General features: G+C 45.7%; 1 protein-coding gene across 3 annotated transcripts in view; it reads left to right on the top strand.

The window, feature by feature from the left end:
* Positions 1-21,165, top strand: part of MAP3K14 (mitogen-activated protein kinase kinase kinase 14) — a 41,961-nt gene that overhangs the window by 1,124 nt on the left and 19,672 nt on the right. The window lies entirely within an intron of this gene.

The raw sequence follows: 21,165 nt of genomic DNA, 5'->3' as shown, positions 1-21,165 counted from the left end.
AACATGGTCTTTCTGAAAGAGTAGAGGGAGATAGTATCTTAACATTAGTGATGTGTTTTTTACTTAGTATCTTCATACTTGTAACCTCCTTTTCCCTTCAGATGTCTGTGTGATAAGATAGTTAGTATTGTCCTGCTTTAGAGGTGAGGCACCTGAGGCGGGTGTGTGTTTGTCGGGGGCGGGGATGTAAATAGATCTTGCCTAATGCCTCATAGCTAGGACTCAGGGTGAAGACTTGAACCTGGGCCACTGGAGTCTTTCCCAGGCTCCTTCCCCTGGACCAGGACCACATTTATGGGACTTAAGATGCAGGACAGAGGGAGAAGTGTTTGCTGGGGTATTTATGCTTTTAACATGAGAGAACAGGTGCTTGTCTTACAAAGTGTTTGGATTTACTCTTGGTGTTTTTTAAGTGATGTCAAAGACAGTTCCTTTGGTGCAGCAATGCCAGACATCTGAGATTTTCAGACACCTTGAGGACATCCTCGTTTATTTTGAAGGGTGTGGTGAACTTCTCAGAAGGCCTCAAAGTAAAAGTACTAGTCTCTGACTTTAATTTTAGAAATATATACCCAGGTATATGTTCCAGCACTTTTGTGAAATCAGACAGCAGTAAGCCGCCAAGCTTTAGGTCACCTTCTGACTGTTTTCAGAGTCTAAGGAGCAGTTAGTTCTGAAGGGGGTTTTTCGCCCCTGGTATTGTCAGTTAGAGTTTGCGGGAGCGGCACCACAGAGACCCTGCCAAATGAGCCTTCATCTATTAAACAAAAATGTCTGGTTGGCCATTTCGCCTCAACAGACGGAGGTTTGGTTCCTCATTTTGGTTCTCCTGTTGAACACTGACTCCATTGTGATCTGCTTGGAGTGTTTGTGTATCACTTAATGTTGAGAAGCAGGCCTGCCCTGATTGGTTGTCCAACTCCAGGCAGCTGTTGTGATTTTGTTTGGTGCGTGGTAACCGTTCATCCTGACCAGGGTCTTGTGAGAGATCTGTAGATACGTGAAAGAGGTAAAGCCCGATCCAGGGTTGTTTTCCTCATTGTTGGCACCCTCTTAAGAGTGTCCTATCACTTTGGCCTGCAAAGTCACTTTTAATTTCCTATTTTTTTTCCTGTCTCAATGGACAGCACATGAGCTTTCCTAACAGGCCTGCCTGCCTTGATGAAGAGCTGAGAGATTAATGTTGGTTGACCTGACACATGTTTTTTCTGGGAGAGTAATTAAGAAATCTTAAGGGCTTCCCTGGTGGCGCAGTGGTTGAGAATCTGCCTGCTAATGCAGGGGACACGGGTTCGAGCCCTGGTCTGGGAAGATCTCACATGCCGCGGAGCAGCTGGGCCCGTGAGCCACAGCTACTGAGCCTGCGCGTCTGGAGCCTGTGCTCCGCAACAAGAGAGGCCACGATAGTGAGAGGCCCGCGCACCGCGATGAAGAGTGGCCCCCGCTTGCCGCAACTAGAGAAAGCCCTAGCACAGAAACGAAGACCCAACATAGCAATCAATCAATCAATAAATAAATAAATCTTTAAAAAAAAAAGAAAGAAATCTTAAAACCAAATTCAGTCCTAAATCAAAAGTGTAAGTCAGCTTGATACACACATAGACAGCATCTTTTGTACCAATGGCTTCCATCATCTCAGAGGTGTTTTTTTTTTCCTGGCAAAAGGTTAAAATGCAACTAAAATTCTGCTTTCATGATTAATAAGTCACTACCGCAGTTGTGTCTGATGCTTCCTGTTTGCCCCATTTTAGTATTTCAGTTAAACTGGAAACATCTGAGCCTTATGGGCACTTTTGATGGCACCAACGTGAAATTGGCGGGAAGGGGGACAGTTCCCTGTCAGTGGATTTAGGGAGCTTTAAGGATAAGCCAGCCTCTCTGGCCGCCGCACGCCTGAGATCCTTCAGCAGGAAAAGGAATGGGGGTTGAGCACCTTCAAGGGGTAGGTGAGCGTTTAGAGTGATGCACGTGTGAAGGCTTTGCATTTGCTTGGCGATGCTGACTGAAATGTTGAAAGCAGTAGATGAGAAATGGAAGGCCAAACGTAGGGCAGATCGTGTGGTAGAACATTTCAGTTGAGCTGAGCGAGACACTGAAGTATGTTGGATTTGGGGTCTTCAGTTCTGGCCTTGTCTTACTGCCTGAGTGACAATGCAGAGAAAAGTCACTTTTTCTCAGCAGCCTGTGCACCCTTCTTTGTACTCTATCAATAGTTTAAAAGATCCCCTTCCTGTGGTTGCCAAGGTGGGGGGGCGGGGTTGGATTGGGAGTTTGGGATGAGAAGATGCAAGCTATTACATATAGAATGGATAAACAACAAGGTCCTACTGTATAGCACAGGGAACTATATTCAGTATCCTGTGATAAACCATAATGGAAAAGAATATGAAAAAGAATATATATATTTATAACTGAATCACTTTTCTATACACCAGAAATTAACACATTGTAAATCAACTATACTTCAATTAAAAAAAAAAAAAGATCCCCTTGCCCTTGCTATTTTATACCCTTTAATCTCTTATCCTCCTGATATAAATCCCTTGAAATTATATGGCATCCAGAGTAATGGTACTTAGTGGCTATTTTCTGTATTTTCTCACAATACTCCCGTAAAGAAAGGCAGGGACAAAGATGAGGAATGTGAGGCCTAGTAAGGAGAAATAAAGGGGATGAGATTACTCAGGAAATCAGTGTCATGCCTAGAAGCTAAACCCACGTTTCTTGATATCTAGTTCACTGCCTCTCCTACTAACTTACTCATGAAAGGGTAAGTTGTTTTCTTTTTTTTTTTTTTCCAAAACGGGTCAGTTTTGAATATAACTAAACCAGGGTAGCTGCTTTATTTATCTATTTATGTTAACAAGTATTAATTAATAAGTGTTAACAATTAATTATTAGTTGATATTGATTATCCATAATAATTATTAACAAAAGTCTAAAAGATGAATAGAGCATCCTCTGGGCGAGTCTGCTTATCCCCGTTTTACAGATGCAGAAATTAAAGCAGAGTGGTCAAGTGATTTGCCCGGAGCGGTAGAGCAAGTCCACGGCATCTTCGTATCCAACTTGGGGGTTTAGGCTGTCGGGTCAGGTCCAGGTCTGCCACTGTCTGCCTGTGTGACCTCAGGCAAATCACTTCACTTCTCTAAGCATTGGGTGCCTCGTCTGTAAATACTTCATGGTGTTGTTTTGAGTAGAAAAGGAGAGAATGTATGTAAAGCGCTGAGCTCGGTGCCTGGCACAGAATAAGCCATAGGACACAATGGCTATAACTACTGATGGTGGTTGTAGTAGTAATCGCAGTACTAGTAGTTGCCGATTACCACTTTGACTAGACCTGTTTTCTGTAAGATGACGTCAGGAAGGGTCACACTGCCTGATAAGGGCAGTCATTTTCTCAGCAGGACCTCCCGGGGGACATTTCTTCTGTCTAGAGGGTTTAGCTGTCAGGTTTTCCCTGTCTTACACTAAATACTGCCCTTACCACCCTCCAAACGAGTCTAAAAAAGCTCCGGCTCTGCCTGGTCAGAGTTGGCGAGCCTAACCCTTGGCCACCCTCGGCCCTCCCAGGACTCTGGCAAGAGGCAGAGCTGAGCCTTTCTAGGGCCGTTCTGTGTCCCCCGTGCAGCGAAGTGGGTCCCAGCCTTAACTCTGGAGGGGAAAAAAAGGAAAACACTGTGTAGAATATAAGTCAGCAAGGACTCATTCTTCTCTGTTTGGGAGACCAGGAGGGAAACCTGGGTTCTGTGGGGCAAGGTTCCCACCACCATGTGGCAGCCTCAGCTCACTACGCTTTGTCGCCTTATTGCCAGTCTGGGGGCCCTGGATCCGCAGTCAGGGACTTGCAGATTTCCCTTTAAATCACCCAAGAAAAAAACCAGTTTCACATTATATTTTAAATTCTTTTTTTTCCCCTTCTTAATACAAAACAAAAATACAGGCTCCCACCAGGCTGACGTTGCCTTTAAATAACATTTTGTTTTCTCTTGGGGAAGCTTCCTTCGTGGCCAAAGAGTCATTTCTAAAGTGAACCTAGTTTTTAGAAAAAATAGATCACCGGATGTCAAGCCTCGTGTGGAGCTCGGTTCAGATGAAAATGAAACCAGCAGATCTGGAGTGGCAGCTCCACACTTCACTTCAGGCTGCAGGTGAGAGGCAGAGTGTGTCTGGGCCCAGCTTGGTAACTGGTCGGCCCCACAGGGTGCATTTGATAGGCGCCTTAGTCATTTTCCAGGCAGCTTTGCTTAGGTGAGCAGAGCACTTTCTCTGGAAGGTGAGTCACCCTTGCAGGGGTGTAGGTGACAGGCGATTTATTCCCCAGCTCAGTCGCAGAGGAAGTCTTGAACAGACCTTGTTGAGAAGCCCTTTGCCAAAGGTCATGTTCATTTCGGTCCAAGGACTTTGGAGGCAGGGGTAAGGAAGCAAACCGAAGGCTCCCGGGGCTTGCGGACTGACAGAGAGATGGATCCCCCGGCAGGGGGTTCATGTGGACCCGGCACAGAGCCCAGATCAGCAGTGTCACTGCACTCTTGAGTCCAGCCACCTTGAGGGTGGAAAATGGCCCACTTCCAGTGAGAGTCAACAAAGAAGCAGGAGGGGAGCTTTGGCTCTAGGGAGCTGGGAAACCCCTTGGCAAAAAGCAGAGAGATACATACCATACTTTGGTGTGAAAGGCCTTTTGGGGAACCCTTTTCTACCTGCCTTCCTTTTCGCCACCTGAGTTGGAGGCTCTGAAGAGCTCCAGTGATTAGGAAGGCTAGATTCAACCCTGGCTTTCAGAAAACTTTGGAATTCTCAGCCTGCCACACTTCTGGAACCAGTGTTTGGACTCAGAAAGAAGCTGCAGGGCTTCCCTGGTGGCTCAGCGGTTAAGAATCTGCCTGCCAATGCAGGGAACACAGGTTTGAGCCCTGGTCTGGGAAGATCCCACATGCCATGGAGCAACTAAGCCCGTGTGCCACAACTACTGAGCCTGTGCTCTAGAGTCTGCGAACTACAACTACTGAGCTCACGTGCCCCAACTACTGAAGCCCGTGCGCCTAGAGCCCGTGCTCCGCAACAAGAGAAGCCACCGCAATGAGAAACCCGCGCACCCCAACGAAGAGTAGCCCCCACTCGCCGCAACTAGAGAAAAGCCCACGCACAGCAATGAAGACCCAACACAGCCAAAAATAAAATAAATAAAATAAATTAATTTATTTAAAAAGAAAAGAAAGAAGCGGCAGAGGGAACTCCTGAGCCATCTCTTCCACCCGGTTTCTGGATGCTGTGCCTTCTGACCTTCTTACCACTAAAGCCGTGACCAGGTGTCCTTCAAGGCAAAAAGTTTGTTCAGACTCTGTGTTCTAGACCAGTGCAGTTGGTGTTGAACTTGACTGCTGAGGGTCAAGGACCTCTCTAAGCAATGTCCAGATCACACCACCAGGTGGGCTTGACTTTATTGAAGCCACAGGGGAAGAGCTAGTATTACCTTGTTTCCTTTATCTGTTGCAGGCTCCCCTCCAGCCCCCGCTACCCACACCTCATCCATCTGGACTAGTCAGCAGTCACTTTGGGTGGGCATGGCTAAGTGACCTTAGGCCTGAACCACTCTGTCAAGAAAGAGCTATTTGAGTTATAGCCTGGAAGTGATCATAACCGTTTGCGTGCTCTGTTTTACAAACGAAAAAATGGTGACCCCAAGAAGCTGAGTTGCCCAAGGCTACACGGCTAGTTAATTGCAGAATCTGAACTAAAGTCCAGGCTCTCTGCACTGTGCTGTGCTGCTCCTTGAACAAAAGAACTACTCCTGGAGTAGGAATTGTATTTTTTTAACTAGCTCCTCCTTCATATCCACACCCAATCCCATCACTCCCGGCCTTTCTTCAAGCTTTGCCAGACCTGGGGAGGGTGGAGCTGAAGCGGCAGCTGCTCTGAGTCTAAGAAAAAGTAAACAGAAAGCTATTTATTTGACACTCTCTTGTACCATGAGGTTCGTGTAACCAAAAGGAGGTGAAGGTTGATAAGAAAATACAATTCTGGGCAGGGTTACCCGGAAGTCTCAAAGGTTGCCTACACCTGTAGGTCACTGTCCTACCTCACCAGGCAGTATCTTACCCAAAGTGGGTCTTCAGTAGCTATGAATGATTGATTGTGAGGCTACAAACCCACTGGGCACCATGAAGCTCCTCTGCATCTTTCTCCTGTTGTGTTACCTGTGGTGTGCAGGTAGCCAGAAGACCCAGAGTAGTTGGGCGTCATTCCCTCGGGATCCGTCCAGCTCCTCTCAGTGAAGAGGCTCTTTCTTGTGGGCAAAGCTCGATGTCACATCTAGATGGTGGCCTCCATAAATGCAAAGAGCTGTTGTATCTGAGATCCACCACCCACCTTCTGCTGACTGCGACATTTCCTTTTATCAGAACAGAATTAGTCCTGGTCAATACTAGGGATAGATGGGAGGCTTGGGAGGAAGGGGGCTTTGCCAGCCTCAAATGAGGATGCTATTGCCAATTAAGATTAGAAATGGAGAGACTTCCCTGATGGCACAGTGGTTAAGAATCCTCCTGCCGATGCAGGAGACACGGGTTCGAGCCCTAGTCCAGGAAGATCCCACATGCCGCGGAGCAACTAAGCCCATGCACCACAACTACTGAGCCCACGCTCTAGAGCCCGCGAGCCACAACTACTGAGCCCGTGTGCCACAACTACTGAAGCCCACACGCCTAGAGCCCGTGCTCCGCAACAAGAGAAGCCACCACAATGAGAAGCCCTCCCACCGCAACGAAGAGTAGCCCCTGCTCACCACGACTAGAGAAAGCCTGCACACAGCAATGAAGACCCAGCGCAGTCAAAAATAAAATTTTTTAAAAATAATAATAAAAATATAAATAAAGAGTCTGCCTTCCAGAGATCCTCTGCGAACATTCCCTGTCATACCACAGGTCCCAAACCCTTTCCTCCCTTCCTGGGGGAGGACAAGAATGTGACCCTGTGTTGAAAGGGACATGTCCTCAAGCTGCTCACTCAGGCCAGTCTGTCAAAGGATGTGTAGGGCAGCATCTGAAACGAGGCCATGATCAGGGTGCCACTGCCAAAGGGCAGAGCTGGACTGTGTACTTCCTTCCATTTACCCCCATACATTGGAAGCCTTCTGTGGAAAGCCAAGTTGTTTGGGTTTCTTGTTTATTCTGAAGTTCCTCAAACTAGTTCCTCAATTTCAGGACCAGTCACCAATAACTACAATGAACTTGACGCCTCTTCCCTTCCAAAGAGGCTGAGCCCGTCTTTCTCCATCTCTGAAAACAGGTAGACCCTGCTTGAAGCCAGTCCCACCTGTGAAAAGCAGAGTTACCAACCAACAGAGGAGGGAAGTGGTTGTGTTGCAGCAGGATTGACCATAGCCCAGGGAACTGCTCCTTGCTTAGAATCCAATCCGAAAAGTTAAATGAGAAGTTTTTCACAAGCAGACCTTGCTTGCAATGATGACCTCAAGGCTTGGCAAGATCCAGAAGTGCATTTTGACTCATCAAAGAAAGCTGGTTGTGTTTGGCACGACTTTAGTGTTGAGGGCAGTTAATGGCACTATAATCTTTGGAAACTGATCGTTATTGAGTGGTACACACTGCAGCCCCCACTTAATCAGAATATTCAGTTACACAGAATACCCCAACCTACAGATTTCAGTGACCCTATGAAATTTTTATATATAACATACATTAAAAATTCCTTGCTGTGTATTGTAGAAAATGAAGTGGTTGAGGTTTTTCTCAATACTACCCCGCCCCCCATTCTCCTGAGTAACTGCCTCTGTGGATCAGTGATGCCCCAGTGGCATCTTTTCTATATGCTATTGGCTCTCCTCATGCAAAGGATTTGAAAGTTGAATTGAAAATGTCGTTGTAATACTTTTCTTTTAAAGTTTATACGATGCCCTATATCAGGGCCTGGAGACAAAGTAATAACCATATTTATGAATTTAGTAACTGATGCTCAACGCTTTGCTATTAAAAACAAAAACAAAAAACAGTAAAATAGGCTCAAGAAGCCTGGAGCCAGGCTTTATAAAATGAATGGTGAATTTGAACTTTGTCATACTGTTGGTCCCTGGGATGGGTCCAGCTGTGCTGGGCATGGGTGGGCTAAGGAACACAGGCCTGCCACATGCTTGGAGTCTTTGATCCCCATTGCCATTTTAAAGTTGCTTTTTCCAAAACTTAGGCTGGCTGTATTTATGCTTCCTAATTGAGATGCTTCCTCCTGGGTCAGTCCCTGGGTTTCTCACTAACAAACCTTTGGCTTGTGGCAGCTTCTGCATTGGGGTCCCAATTTTTAAAGCTTGAATCGTTTGAAAATGAATTCAGTGTCATGGTTAAGAGTATGGACTTTGACATAAAAGAGTCCCACGTGCAAATCCTGCTTCTGCCACTTCCTTGCAGTGTGACCATGGGAAAATTACTTGACCTACTGAGCCTCAATGTATTCCTCCATATAAGGGGAATGATACTAGAGTTATTGTGAGGATTTAAGAAGTAATACATAGCAAACATTGCCTAATGTACCTAATACATAGCAAACAATAATAGCTGTCATTATTATTTTTATTATTATTGACAACCAGCATGTAATTCTGTGTATACATATAGCAGCAGGTTGTTGAAAACACCCAAGGATGTCCACAGGACAACTGATTTCGGCTCTAGGTGCCGAGGAGTTCTGGGTCCTTGTTCATTGTGCACTGGTGGGTCATTCTTGAGTCCATTCAGAGCTGAGGCACTGCCAGGAGAGAGAGGCTGGATGGCGTGTGCAGAATGCTCTTCAAAGAACAACCCCCTCAGGAATTCCCTGGCGGTCCAGTGGTTAGGGCTCTGTGCTTCCACTGCAGGGGACACGGGTTCGAGCCCTGCTCAGGGAACTAAGATCCTGCATGCAAGGCGAAGCCAAAAAAAAAAAACCCAAACAAACAAAGAACACCCCTGTCATGGGTGGTCCTTTTCCTGCTGGCCGCTTCTGCCTCCCTGCTCTTGGGATGCTCCCCTCCTCCTTTGACAGTGCCTGTTGCAGACTTTCCTTCCAACACTAGGGCTGCTGGCTGGTGGGTTTCAGCTCTGCACAGGCGAGGACTGTCAAACAACTGGCAATTCCAGTCCCGGACAGGACTGCTCATCTTGTAACAGCTTCCCTCTCACTGGAGGTTCTGCTAATGTTTCTAGAGCATCCCCTGTGTGCCAGGCACTCTGTTGGGCATTTAAACATTGTTTCTTGTATTTAATTGTCCTGTAAAATCCTGTTATGTACGTTTGAGGATCCTTATTTAACAGATGAGATACCTGAGTCTCAGATTAAGAGATCTGCCCATGGTTACACGCCAGAATGTTAAGACTAAGATCCAAACTCAGATCTTTTGATGCCAAGACCATCCTGTTAAGTAGCTGGATGGCCATCCCTCAGGATCATTGAGTGCTATGTTGGAATAAATGACGTCCAGGGCCCTTCTGATCCCAAGGTCATTTTGAGATTCCTTGATCATCTATTTATCCATCCACCCATTTGCACCAACTAGATTATAAGCACCTTGAGGGCAAGGATAGTCTTTATAGCAAATAACTAGTGTAGTGTTTGTTAACCACCTGTCCTTAACTGATGGATGCTGCCTACTTCCCTGACACATAGAAACAGGAGAGAAGAAAGGGCCACTAACCCGCTAAGAAAAGGGTTACCCAGGAATTCTGATCCCAGCAATTTACCACCTAGAGTTACTTGTAAGAGTGCACAAAGAGGGAATTCCCTGGTGGTCCAGTGGTTAGGACTCTGCACTTTCACTGCCGAGCACATGGGTTCAATCCCTGGTCAGGGAACTAAGATCCCACAAGCCGCAAGCCACGCGGCACGGCCGAAAAAAAAAAAAAAGAAAAGAAAAGTGCACAAAGAAGTGAATAAAAGTGTTGTTTTGCAATATTACTTACAAGAATAAAAAATGGAAACAATTTGAAAATCCATCCATAGAAGAAAAAGTGGGAAAATGATAGTACATCTGTACCATAAAATCTTATGGAACCATTAAAAAGAATGAGATAGATCTACATACACTGAAATGGAACAGTAGTCATAATTTATTGTTAAGTGAAAGAAGCAACGTGTAGAATATTATGTATGTATAATCCTATGTTTATTTTAAAAATAGTCCCAAACTCTATGTTCGTATATGTACAGTAATGGAACTAGAGGGGTTTACACCAAACCTATTTCTAACATTGCAGGGAGAAGGGAATGGTGCAGGGATTTTTTTTTTAATATATACATTTTTTGTATTGTTTAATTTTTTATAATGAACAAGTATTATATTTGTATTTGAAAACAAAATAAAGATTTTTTTTCTTTTTTTTTTTTTTTTAAAAAGCAGCGTCAGATATACAAGGAAGCAGCTTCAGATACACTAGCCTGAAACCCTTGCCTCTTTCAGGTTCCCCGGGTTGGGACCAGCCCTCAGATCCTACCCCTTGACATCAGCAGCCACGGAGGGGCCAGTGGTTTTCTCTCAGGTCCAGTTCTGCTGTTTCCCACTCTTTATGGGGCCACTTGTGCCCACGAGCATGTCTTACCCAGCATCTTCACCGCTGCATACACTTGTCATTGGATGGTTATAAAGTAAAAGCAGGGAAGCACTGGCCATCAGAGTTGAGGACGGCTGGCACAGCGATCGCTGAGCACCTTCCTGCTTCTTGAGTCACAACAGATGAAACTCACAGTCCCCCGGGGAAAACTAGAAAGAGAGTGAAATGAAAACCAAAACCAGGAGGGACAAGCTTACCCATCTCCAGCTTCTGTTTTAGCGGCCCTGCTGCCAGAACTCACTGAACAGCCCCCGAGGTTCTGGCAAGGTTTCCTGTGTGTGTGGTGTGTGTGTGCGGGGTGAGGAAGCAGTCATCACGTATTTATGAAGCCCCGGTCACAGATGTGGACCAGACACCTCCTAAATTCTCATCCCATACCAAGAGACCTTATTTTAGTTATAGCTTGTTTTCACCATAAAAGTAATACCCCGCAGAGAACATCTCTGGAGGGATATGTAAGAAACTGGTAATGGGGATCCCCTCAGAAGAATGGGGGAGCGGTGGGAAGGACTTATATTTCTCATTGTTTATCCTTTCTGTATTTTATTTTTACCACTTGGAAACATCTGTTGAAGAATGAAGACTGGGGAAAGTAGTACTTGCTCACTGCAAAAAATGTGGAAAAATTAGAAAAGTATAAAGAATATTACCACCACCAAGGGAGAACCATTGCTGCATGTCTGTGCTAGGTGTCTGCATTTTTATAAATGTTGATAAAATATACAGACACATGCTAGGTGGGATCATACCTTAGATATAATTCTGTATCCTTTTTCTTTTAACATTGTATCCCATACGCATTTTTCCATATAGTTAAATATTATTTGTAAGCATTTTTAATGGATGTACCATGACTTATTTAATAATTATCCTCCCCATGTAATTAGACATTTTTGTTTCAGTGTTTTACTATTATAAAAATACACTGAACATCTTTGTACATCTTTTCCCATATTTCTATCTGCTCCATACCTCCTAGATTGCAATTATGGAGTTGTGCGCACAAGAAATGGCTATCTTCCCTTGGTATATGATGATTTATCACATTTAGAGTTCTTTCACCTACATTATCTTATTTAACAAGTAAAGGGAGTGAGGGTGAGGAGAGTAAGGAGACCAGGTGCTATCGGCGGGGACTTCCTGGAGGTGGAAGGCCTGAGCTTCGCCTGGGAAGGACAAGCAGGATGTGCAGCACGGCCCACACAAGGACGAAGCGCACACGGAGACCTGTAGATCTGAGTAGCCAGCGGGGTGTGGAGAGATCAGACTGGCCAGAGCCAAACCCTGTGTTTAGGGAAACAGTGGTAAGACAGATTATGGACCACAGAGTTGGGACCAGGCCCATAAGCAGTGCACAGCCAACAGATGTCTTTGAGCTTGAGGTTATCTTAAGGACATAATGATTTAAGATTAGCTTGGCCTCATTGTGAGATGGGAGGGGTCAGGGAGAAGCTGGAAGTGGGTAAGGCCTGTGCTAATAGAATAGTGAGGTGACTTCGTGTCTTAAACATTTGAAAGGGCCTGTAGACAGCGGTGTTCCTGCACATGTGGGGCTAGTTAACCTTTTTTTTTTTTAACATCTTTATTGGAGTATAATTGCTTTACAATGTTGTGTTAGTTTCTGCTGTATAACAAAGTTAATACAGCTATACATATATCCCCATATCTCCTCCCTCTTGTGTCTCCCTCCCACCCTCCCTATCCCACCCCTCTAGGTGGTCACAGAGCATCGAGCTGATCTCCCTGTGCTATGCGGCTGCTTCCCACTAGCTATATTTTGCATTTGGTAGTGTATATATGTCCATGCCACTCTCTCACTTCATCCCAGCTTACCCTTCCCCCTCCCCGTGTCCTCAAGTCCATTCTCTACATCTGCGTCTTTATTCCTGTCCTGCCCCTAGGTTCATCAGAACCATTTTCTTTTTTTTTAGATTCCACATGTATGTGTTAGCATATGGTATTTGTTTTTCTCTTTCTGACTTACTTCACTCTGTATGACAGACAGGGCTGGTTAACCTTGATGTGTGGTGGGAATTAGGGATGGTCATAAATTTTATTCCATACATTTCATCTCCCTGGCAGTTTGACCTATGGAATTGGCAGCGAGATTGAGTTTTGTGGGCGTGACAGGTTTCTTTTTTATAACTGGCCTGTAAGATTTTAATGATTAATGTATTACATTCACATTTCATATCCTCTTTAATGGGAAATGCTTACGCAGAAATTGCTCTCCTGGGAAGCAGGCCTCAAGCTGGCGAGGAGGCAGGTGTTGAGATTCCTCCAGCTGCGTTTCACTCAGAGTGCTCCTTCCTCCGATGTCTGTTTCTAGGTCCCAGTGCCCACTCCGTCTCTCTGCCGAAGGGGAAATTAGCAAGCCTTCCAGAGGCCTGTAACTTGTGATTTTATCAGCCCAGGCTGGGTAGGTGGTGGAGAGTTCTGTCCCAATGGCAGGATTTTCATTTAATGCCCAGCATCCACCATCTGCCCTTAGGCTGTAGGTTCCTCCATCTGGAACTCTGCCCCTGAATTAGACGCCTCTCGCTCTTCTGAGAATTTCACCCCTGGAGGTGTATCAGGACCGAGCACAGTTCCATGATCTGGTACCTGAACTCCACGGGCAACCTCATCCCCTGCAGCTCTCGACAAGCTTTGCTCACCAACAACTTCAAGCTGTTTGTGATTCCTACATAGACTCACCCCTGTTCCTTAACTTTTGTCATCCCCTCTACTTGGAATACCCTCTCCTTTTTTCTTGGGAACTTCTCACTCACCCCTTGAGACTCAGCCCAGGTGTCACCTGCTTTAAGAAACCTTTCCTGATCCCCACCAGGCTGGGCTAGCTGTCCCTCCATGTGTTCCCACTGCATCTGCTATGTGTCTATGCCTGTCATTGCATCACTGTGTGGTAAGAGACTACTTGTCTCTTTCCCCAGTAGACTGTAAGCTCCTCAATGGGCTGCTGCATCTTCTTCCTCAGTGTACACCCAGTGCTCAGCAAAGCCCCTATACCCAGCAGACCAATACATGTTCAAAGAATGCTGTGTTATAAGATCCTGCAGTTCTCTGCAGTGTGACAGGACTCTCCGAAGGCAAGACCTTACTCATCCAGAAAGCCTCAACCTGCCACAAGTCTCTGGATTTAGAGGCTCCTTATTGCGTGCATATAAGTGATTGTTATATCTTTTTGTCTTAAGTATTTGGTCTGATATTAATATTAAATGTTTTTGGTTAGTATAGGCCTGGCATATCTCTTTGCATCCTTTGTTCTCAATCTTTCTGTATAATTTTGTTTGGTCTCTTTTAGTTAGCATCTAGAGGGATCTTTTAAAATCCTGATCGTCTGACTTGAAAACTTAATGTTTTAAAGTGCTTTAAACTAATTTTTTTTTGAGATTTTTAAATTTCTTTATTTTTGCTATTTTCCCAAAGGCTTGTATAATGTAGAAACCATCCTATATATTTGATAGAAAAATATAAAACTACTGGATTGTTTACTATTTTTGACTTATAAAAATGATGATTGCATATTGTTCAATCTAAAAGTTTCCTCATTTAATCACATATAATTTTGGTCTGTTTGAGAAATACTTTCCATTGATTTGTTTGTTTCATCTATCTGTTCTTGAACATTTTCTATTTGGCGAAATGTTCATGGCTATCAAATGTAGTTTTTGTTTTTAGTGGTAAAATGAACAAGTTATTTCTGTTTCTCTTTTACATTATAAAATAATTTTTTTAAATGTAGACCATATGTGCTTATATAGATTAAATTCTTTTTTTTTAATAGATCTTTATTGGAGTGTAATTGCTTCACAATACTGTGTTAGTTTCTGTTTTACACCGAAGTGGATCAGCCATATGCATACATATGTCCCCATATCCCCTCCCTCTTGAGCCTCCCTCCCATCGTCCCTATCCCACCCCTCTAGGTCATTGCAAAGCACCAAACTGATCTCCCTGTGCTATGCTGCTGCTTCCCACTAGCTAACTATTTACATTCGGCAGTGTATATATGTTGATGCTACTCTCACTTTGCCCCAGCTTCCCCCTCCCACCCTCTGTCCTCAGGTCCATTCTCTATGTCTACATCTTTATTCCTGCCCTGCAACTAGGTTCATCAGTACCATTTTCCTTTTTTTTAGACTCCATATATATGCATTAGCATACGGTATTTGTTTTTCTCTTTCTGACTAACTTCACTCTGTGTGACAGACTCTAGGTCCATCCACCTCACTACAAATAACTCAATTTCGTTTCTTTTTATGGCTGAGTAATATTCCATTGTATATATGTGCCACATCTTCTTTATGCATTCATCTGTCGATGGACATTTAGGTTGGTTCCATGTCTAGGCTACTGTAAATAGTGCTGCAGTGAACATTGTTGTACATGTCTCTTTTTGAATTATGGTTTTCTCAGGGTGAAACTAATTTTTTTACATTCAGTTGTTAATTAAATTGACCAACATATCGTATCGATTCCTATGCCTACCATTGTTTCTTGCATCCCATTTCTTCTCTGGTTTACTTTTCTGCTTGCCAAAGCACAACCTTCAGTGCTTCTTTCCCTGAAGATAGTACCATCTTTCCTGGAACTCTTGTCGCTGTGTTTGTGTATTGTGTGGATTTTTTTTTAATTGTATTAAGAAAATGAAATGACCTATTAAAACTAATCAAGTGAAAAATGGTAACATCCCAGGAACATGTACTGGAGTAACTCCACTAGAAGTCTGACCAATTTATTGCTGATCCAGCCCTTACTGATGAGACCCCTCATTTTTAGTTCTTGTCCTTCCTGCCTACACAGGCTAAGAAATTATTACCAACAGTGGGCAGATTCTGCGGGTAAAATAGGGGTAGTAATATGCACATGGGTAGTAATATTGCTCAGTTCCTGAAGTTCCAGGTAACTTTGCCAACAAGCTTTTATCCTAGAAAGGAACTAAGGATCCTTGGGTCCCAGGGGAAAAGGCCAGGAGTGTCCTGCCTTTAGCCCTAACCCCATGTTAGATGCTCTAGTTGTATAAATTGGGCCTTATTAGTTTCTGCAGGCAGTTTACCTCTCAGAGCCTTAGTTTCTTCATCTGTAAAAATATTACCAACCTTGCAGTGTTGCTGTGAGGTTCATCAATAACATGGATAAAGCCCCTAGCAGATGCCCAACACACAGAAGATGTTTAATGAATGGTAGTGACTATGACAGTCCCTGGCACTTAGGAGACTGTCATTTAATACCTGTTGAGTGAATGCAGGAGCCTACCGGAAAAGGTTTCATTGAGGAGATAGGTTATAAAGGATAGGTGAGATCTGGACAGATAGTAATAAAGGAAGAAGATACTCTTTACAGGGAACAGGATGAGCAGAGGAAGAGAATCAGGCTCACCCATTGCTGCCCTGCTCAGGGAAGTGAAAGGAGCAGTGTGGCTGGAACAGAGGCTGAGGGTAGGGGCTTGGGGAGGGTAGGCAGGGCAGAAAAGGGAGCTGGGATTGAGAACGCATGGGGATCTCCATGTCCGCCTGGCCAGATGGCCGTTTTGCCTGGCCAGCTCACTCTGCCCGGCACTTGCCCTTGGTTCCCCTTCCTGCATACCCCTTGTTCTTGATAGGCAGAGGCTGGCCCATTGTGGCCTAGTAGCCAGGCAAGCTGAAGGCTTAAAAGAGGAAGCATCAGAATGAGATTGGTTTTCAACTAATATCTTATTAAGGAAGTTGAGTTATTCTACTTCTGCTATTTGTCCCCTCTGGGCATTCAGAGAAGGACAAGTTTTTATTTCCAGATGAAATATCATGAGAGGGATTTGCCCTGGTCTGCCCTGGCCCCTCAGTGGACATTTTCAAGATGGCCCTATATTTCTCTTTGATATACAGCGAACCAAGGCTCAAAGTGTTGAGTGCCTCAGGTAAGGCTTGACACCTTGGCTGTATGATGCTGAAACAAAGAAGTCCCATTGTCTCAGTGAGGGCGTTTATCAGCTTCTATTGGCCAGGCAAGCTGATTGGCATTTCATGTTCTCTACCTCCTTCAGCCCTCAAAACAACTCTGAAGAAGCTATGAGAAGAAACTCAGTGGCCTGCTCAAGGTTTAGCATGAAGGCTGGGGAGGCAGCAGTGCACGTTCAGCCCCACCTCTGCAACTTGTCCCTGTGTGACTGTTTTGTCAGGCTCCTGAACTTCTCTAAGCTTCAGTTTTCACATCTGAGATTGACATTAATAATGGCGGTGCTGAGTAAATATTGACAATTATCATTCTGAATTGGAGTCATCCAGCCCTCAAATAATCCTGACAAATCCGTGGCATTTGGGAAACTAGAAGGAATCTCAAAAGGTTTCCTAGGCCACTAGTTTTCAGACTCTTTTCCTTGGAGACCTAGGATTCTGGGGAGGTCCGTGGTGGATGAAGGGAAGCTGAGTATGTGCGGCCCTTGCCCCCCTTCTTCAGCAGAGCAGCTGTTTCTGATGTGAATTACATAGCAGTTGCACGTTTCTCGCTCTTTTATATTGTGGGGGTTGAGGTGGATTTCATTTAATAAAAATGGTCCTGCTGCTTTTTAAAAAAAGCTTCCAAGGCTTGACCTCGTATCTCCTGGTTCCTAATCTAGTGTTTTTACTGACCTTACTAAAACAGGGAACTGAAATATGATACATTTTAGGAAGGTTGTCATCAAAATTTTAAACATTATTCTTGTACCTTCCAGTTACTCAAGCACTCATTTAGTCTAAACCCCATTCCTGTCCCAGAATCCTAGGAACAGAAATTTTGCTGTCAGAGAAAGCATTGCTACCATAGCCTTAGACAAGAACTGTCTAATAGAACTTTCTGCAGTGATGGAAATGTTCTCTGTGTGCACCGTCATATATGGTAGCTAGTGTAACTGAGGAACTGATTTTTAAATTTTATTTAAAATGAATTGATTTAAATGTAAATAGCCATGTGGCTAGTGGCTGCCATATTGGACAGTTCCGCCTTACAGTATAGAGCAGGGGTCAGATGGCAGTCCCTGGCCTCTGGGCATGAGAATCATCCAGAGAACTTGTCAAAAGTACAGATTCTGGGCCTAATGCCCAGTGACTGATTCAGTAGACCTAGGGCGAGTGCGTTTGAGACGGTTATTCTAACTTGCAGTCAGGTAGGAAGGCACTACATTAGTGAGCTTTCCCTCGGCGTAAAAATATGGAGCCAGAACAAGCATTTTGCCCTGGCCTTGATTTTCTGGGGAGACTAGAGCAACTTTCTGAGGAATGTCAGACCCTTGGAGAATGTGATGAAAGCTATGGACCTCTTCCCTGGAAAAATACAAAAATAGTTTCTAGGGCTCCCAGACCTCCCTGAAGCCATCCTTGAACCAACATTAAGAACACCTCAACTTGGACAGAAGATCTTTACTAGCTGCTGAGGGAGTCGAGCTTGAGCCCAGGAGCCTTGTGACACACAGGCATGTCACACAGATATGCCCAAGGGTTAATCTGGTACCATCCCACTCATTCCTACCCCCGGATCCCTCCAGGGGGTCATGGAGGCACCACAGAAGAGAGAACAGGCAGTGTATGTGGATCAGGCCCTGAAAGAATACTGAATTAGTTCTGCCCCTTTCCTTTCCCCTTGTGTTTTCATAGCCTTGTGGGTGAGCTGAGAGGGTGTGGCTATTGTCACTGCTCATGTCCTCAGCTCTGACACAGAGAGCAGAGGGAAGAATGCATCTGGGGCCTGAGTGGAGCTGTGGAGAGAGTCCAGCTGAGTAATGGATCAGGATTTTGACTTGCCTTCAAAGGCAGAGACACAACGGGCTCCCACTTAGTCCTCACTTCCCACAAGCTGCAGGAGTGAGAGAGAAGGGGCAAAGCTGCGGGGCTCTGGGCTGGGTCAACGAGCCAGGGACCAAAGCCCAGAGCTGGGCAGGCCACCCAATCAGCAGCCCCAGGCTTAGCGCAGAACCCCATTTTTTGTAGATCAGAACCCATGTAGAAGTGGGGAAGAGTGAGGAAGCAAGCGTGTGTATGTGTCGGAGAGCTGCTGTCAGGCCAAAGTGTCCTGAAAATAGCCTCTTGAACTTGGAGACTGTCGGTGAGGGTCTGAGTCATGGTCATGTGGCACAGGAAAGCCAGACACAGGAGAAGCTGTACAGCTCCCGGGCCGAGATTTCGTGCCGCTGGGAGGTGAGGGTCAGCCTGTTTTCCCCATGCCCTTCACAGGTTCAGCTGCCAGCTGCTGGGTTAGCTTCTCAGGCTGCCTTGTTCCTCTCTCTGCCTGCTAGGCTGCCGGATGAGTCATCAGGGAACTACAAGGAGGAGGCCCCAAGCTCGGCTGCCTCAGCCTCGGCTTCTCTGGGACAAGGGCGCCTGGAGTGCTCCTGGAGGGAGGATCAGGGCCCCTGGCCAGCTGCCTACCTAGCCACCAAGGTGAAAGGGCAGCTTCTGGGGGAGGGGTTGCCCCACAGCCTGTCTGGAGGAGCTCCAGCTCAGGATGAGCCGCGTCAGGCAGGACAGGCCACTTGAGCCTGAGTGCAGCTCTATAGACCTCTAAACATCTGGGTTTAAGATGTTGGGTTTAAGATCTTGCCCTCGGAGCAAGATTGACTGCTGGCCTCATTTCTCTCACCGTCAGATGAAACTCTCTCTTCATCCCCGATGCTCAGCATCACGCTTTGATTCCCTCATGCAGCCAGCGCCGGCTGTTTCATCTATGCCCCACTCTGCTCTACACCGGCAACACCACCTCTGACCCTCAGAAGCCTTCTGCCCAGGGAGGACCACGACTTTCCTCCTTGTGTTTGCCTGCAGCCCAGGGGACTGGGGAGTGGGCAGCACAGCCCACTAGGTCCGGCCCCGCACTGCCCCACACAGGCTGGGTGATCTGGGGCAAGTCTCCACCTAATCAGGCCTGCGTTTCTTCAAGTAAAAATGAGGAGAGGGACTTCCCTGGTGGTCCAGCGGTTAAGTCTCCGTGCTCCCAATGCAGGGTCAGGGAACTAGATCCCACATGCATGCCACAACTAAAGGAGCCCGCATGCTGCAACTAAGACCCAGTGCAGCCAAATAAACAAAAAAATTTTTTAAATGAGGAGATTAAAGCAATGTCCCTGTAGGCACGCTTCTAATACTATTAGGTTTGGAGGGCTTGGGGTCTGTTTTTAAGATCTCATTTCCCTTATAAAGAGGCTGAGAGAGGTGGGCCCTACTCTAGGCCCTGGATCAAGTCCTTTTTGGAGATGGAAGGGGCTGTGGAGGTGTGGGGTGGGATGACAGTATGGTTACAAGTAAAACAGCCTGCCTTGGAGGGCTTTCACCTAACTGAAGTCAGAACACCCCTTAGACTTCTTAAGGTCATCAAGAAACAATGAGCCCACCCATTCAGCCTCCTGAGCATCCGGCCTGCAGGACCACACCCAGGCATCCAGGCTGAAAGCTGGAGCTGCTGAGTTCAAAGCTAGAAGGCCCTTGAAGGCACCCCACACACCCACACCCCAGTCAAGCTGACTCAGCCTTTCGTAGCCACTGTGGTGAGGCAGATGCAGTAGGAAGGAGGTTTCAGCCTAGTGTTTCCCAGCACCCCACTGTCTCTTGTAAGCTTCCAACCTGATCCGGCAGAAGGTCAGAGGTGTTGGAGGGTTGGCTTCCCACGGTCTGCCTTTCTCGCGCAAGAGCAGATGGAGGAGTGATCCGGGATGAATGGAGCTACCGCAGGGAAGACCACATCTGTTAGTAACAGCCTTAGGACCAGGCTGCCATCAGAGAGCACTTATTAAAGGCCTGTCTGCAGTTGATGCCTTCTCAGGCTTTGTCTCAAGCAGGTCACGACCCAGAAGGGCCCTGCCCTTGGGAGTCCACAGCCTCAGTCTTTAAAAAGGTTCCCAAATGGTAACAATCTCAGGGCGGTGCCATTCTCTTTCATGACAACTCTAGCCCACGTGCTGTTTGCACAGATTGTCACAACAGTGGGCTCTCTCTCCCTTCTGGCTTTGTGGGAACGCAGAGCTGGTAGAGATGGAGCCCAGAGCGAGGTGACTTCTTGTGCTTTGTCCTCATATTTCTAGAGGTGTCGGTTGGTGTCCTGGGCTCTAATATAAATTCCACTACTAATGTTGCCTGAAAGAAAAATGATACTTAGGAGAGGTTTTCAGCAAATGAGTTTGGACATTACAGAAGGAAGCATGTCAGTTCCTTCTGGAGAGCCACAAACAGATGCATCTTGTGAAAGGAGCCAAGTGCTGGTATTGCCATTTGCATGCTGGTTTTTCAATTTGCAAGATTTCATTTGTGTGTATGTATGTAATGTTTATATAAATATACACACAAATCTATATATATATGCACACACACATATGGATGCCTATGTACACACACGTGTGCACACACACATATACATACATATATCTACCTCTAGCTAGGGAACAAAACAAAACCTTGGTTCTCTCCACTTGGAGAAAAGCCATCATGGATGGTGCAGGCATGTCCTCTACGAAGCAAGGCTTATGCGGAATCAGTGATGTGACTGATGGTTTTGGAGTATGGGATCCACCACCCTGTTCTGGGGAAGCAAAGTTCACCACAAAACAAACAACAGAAAAAGATTCAGC

Source organism: Balaenoptera physalus (genome assembly GCF_965194825.1).
Source record: "Balaenoptera physalus genome assembly, chromosome: 20".
In the NCBI taxonomy this organism is placed as follows: Eukaryota; Metazoa; Chordata; class Mammalia; order Artiodactyla; family Balaenopteridae; genus Balaenoptera; species Balaenoptera physalus.
The sequence above is the reverse complement of the archived record's forward strand: the minus strand, read 5'-3'. Positions and strand labels throughout refer to the sequence as shown.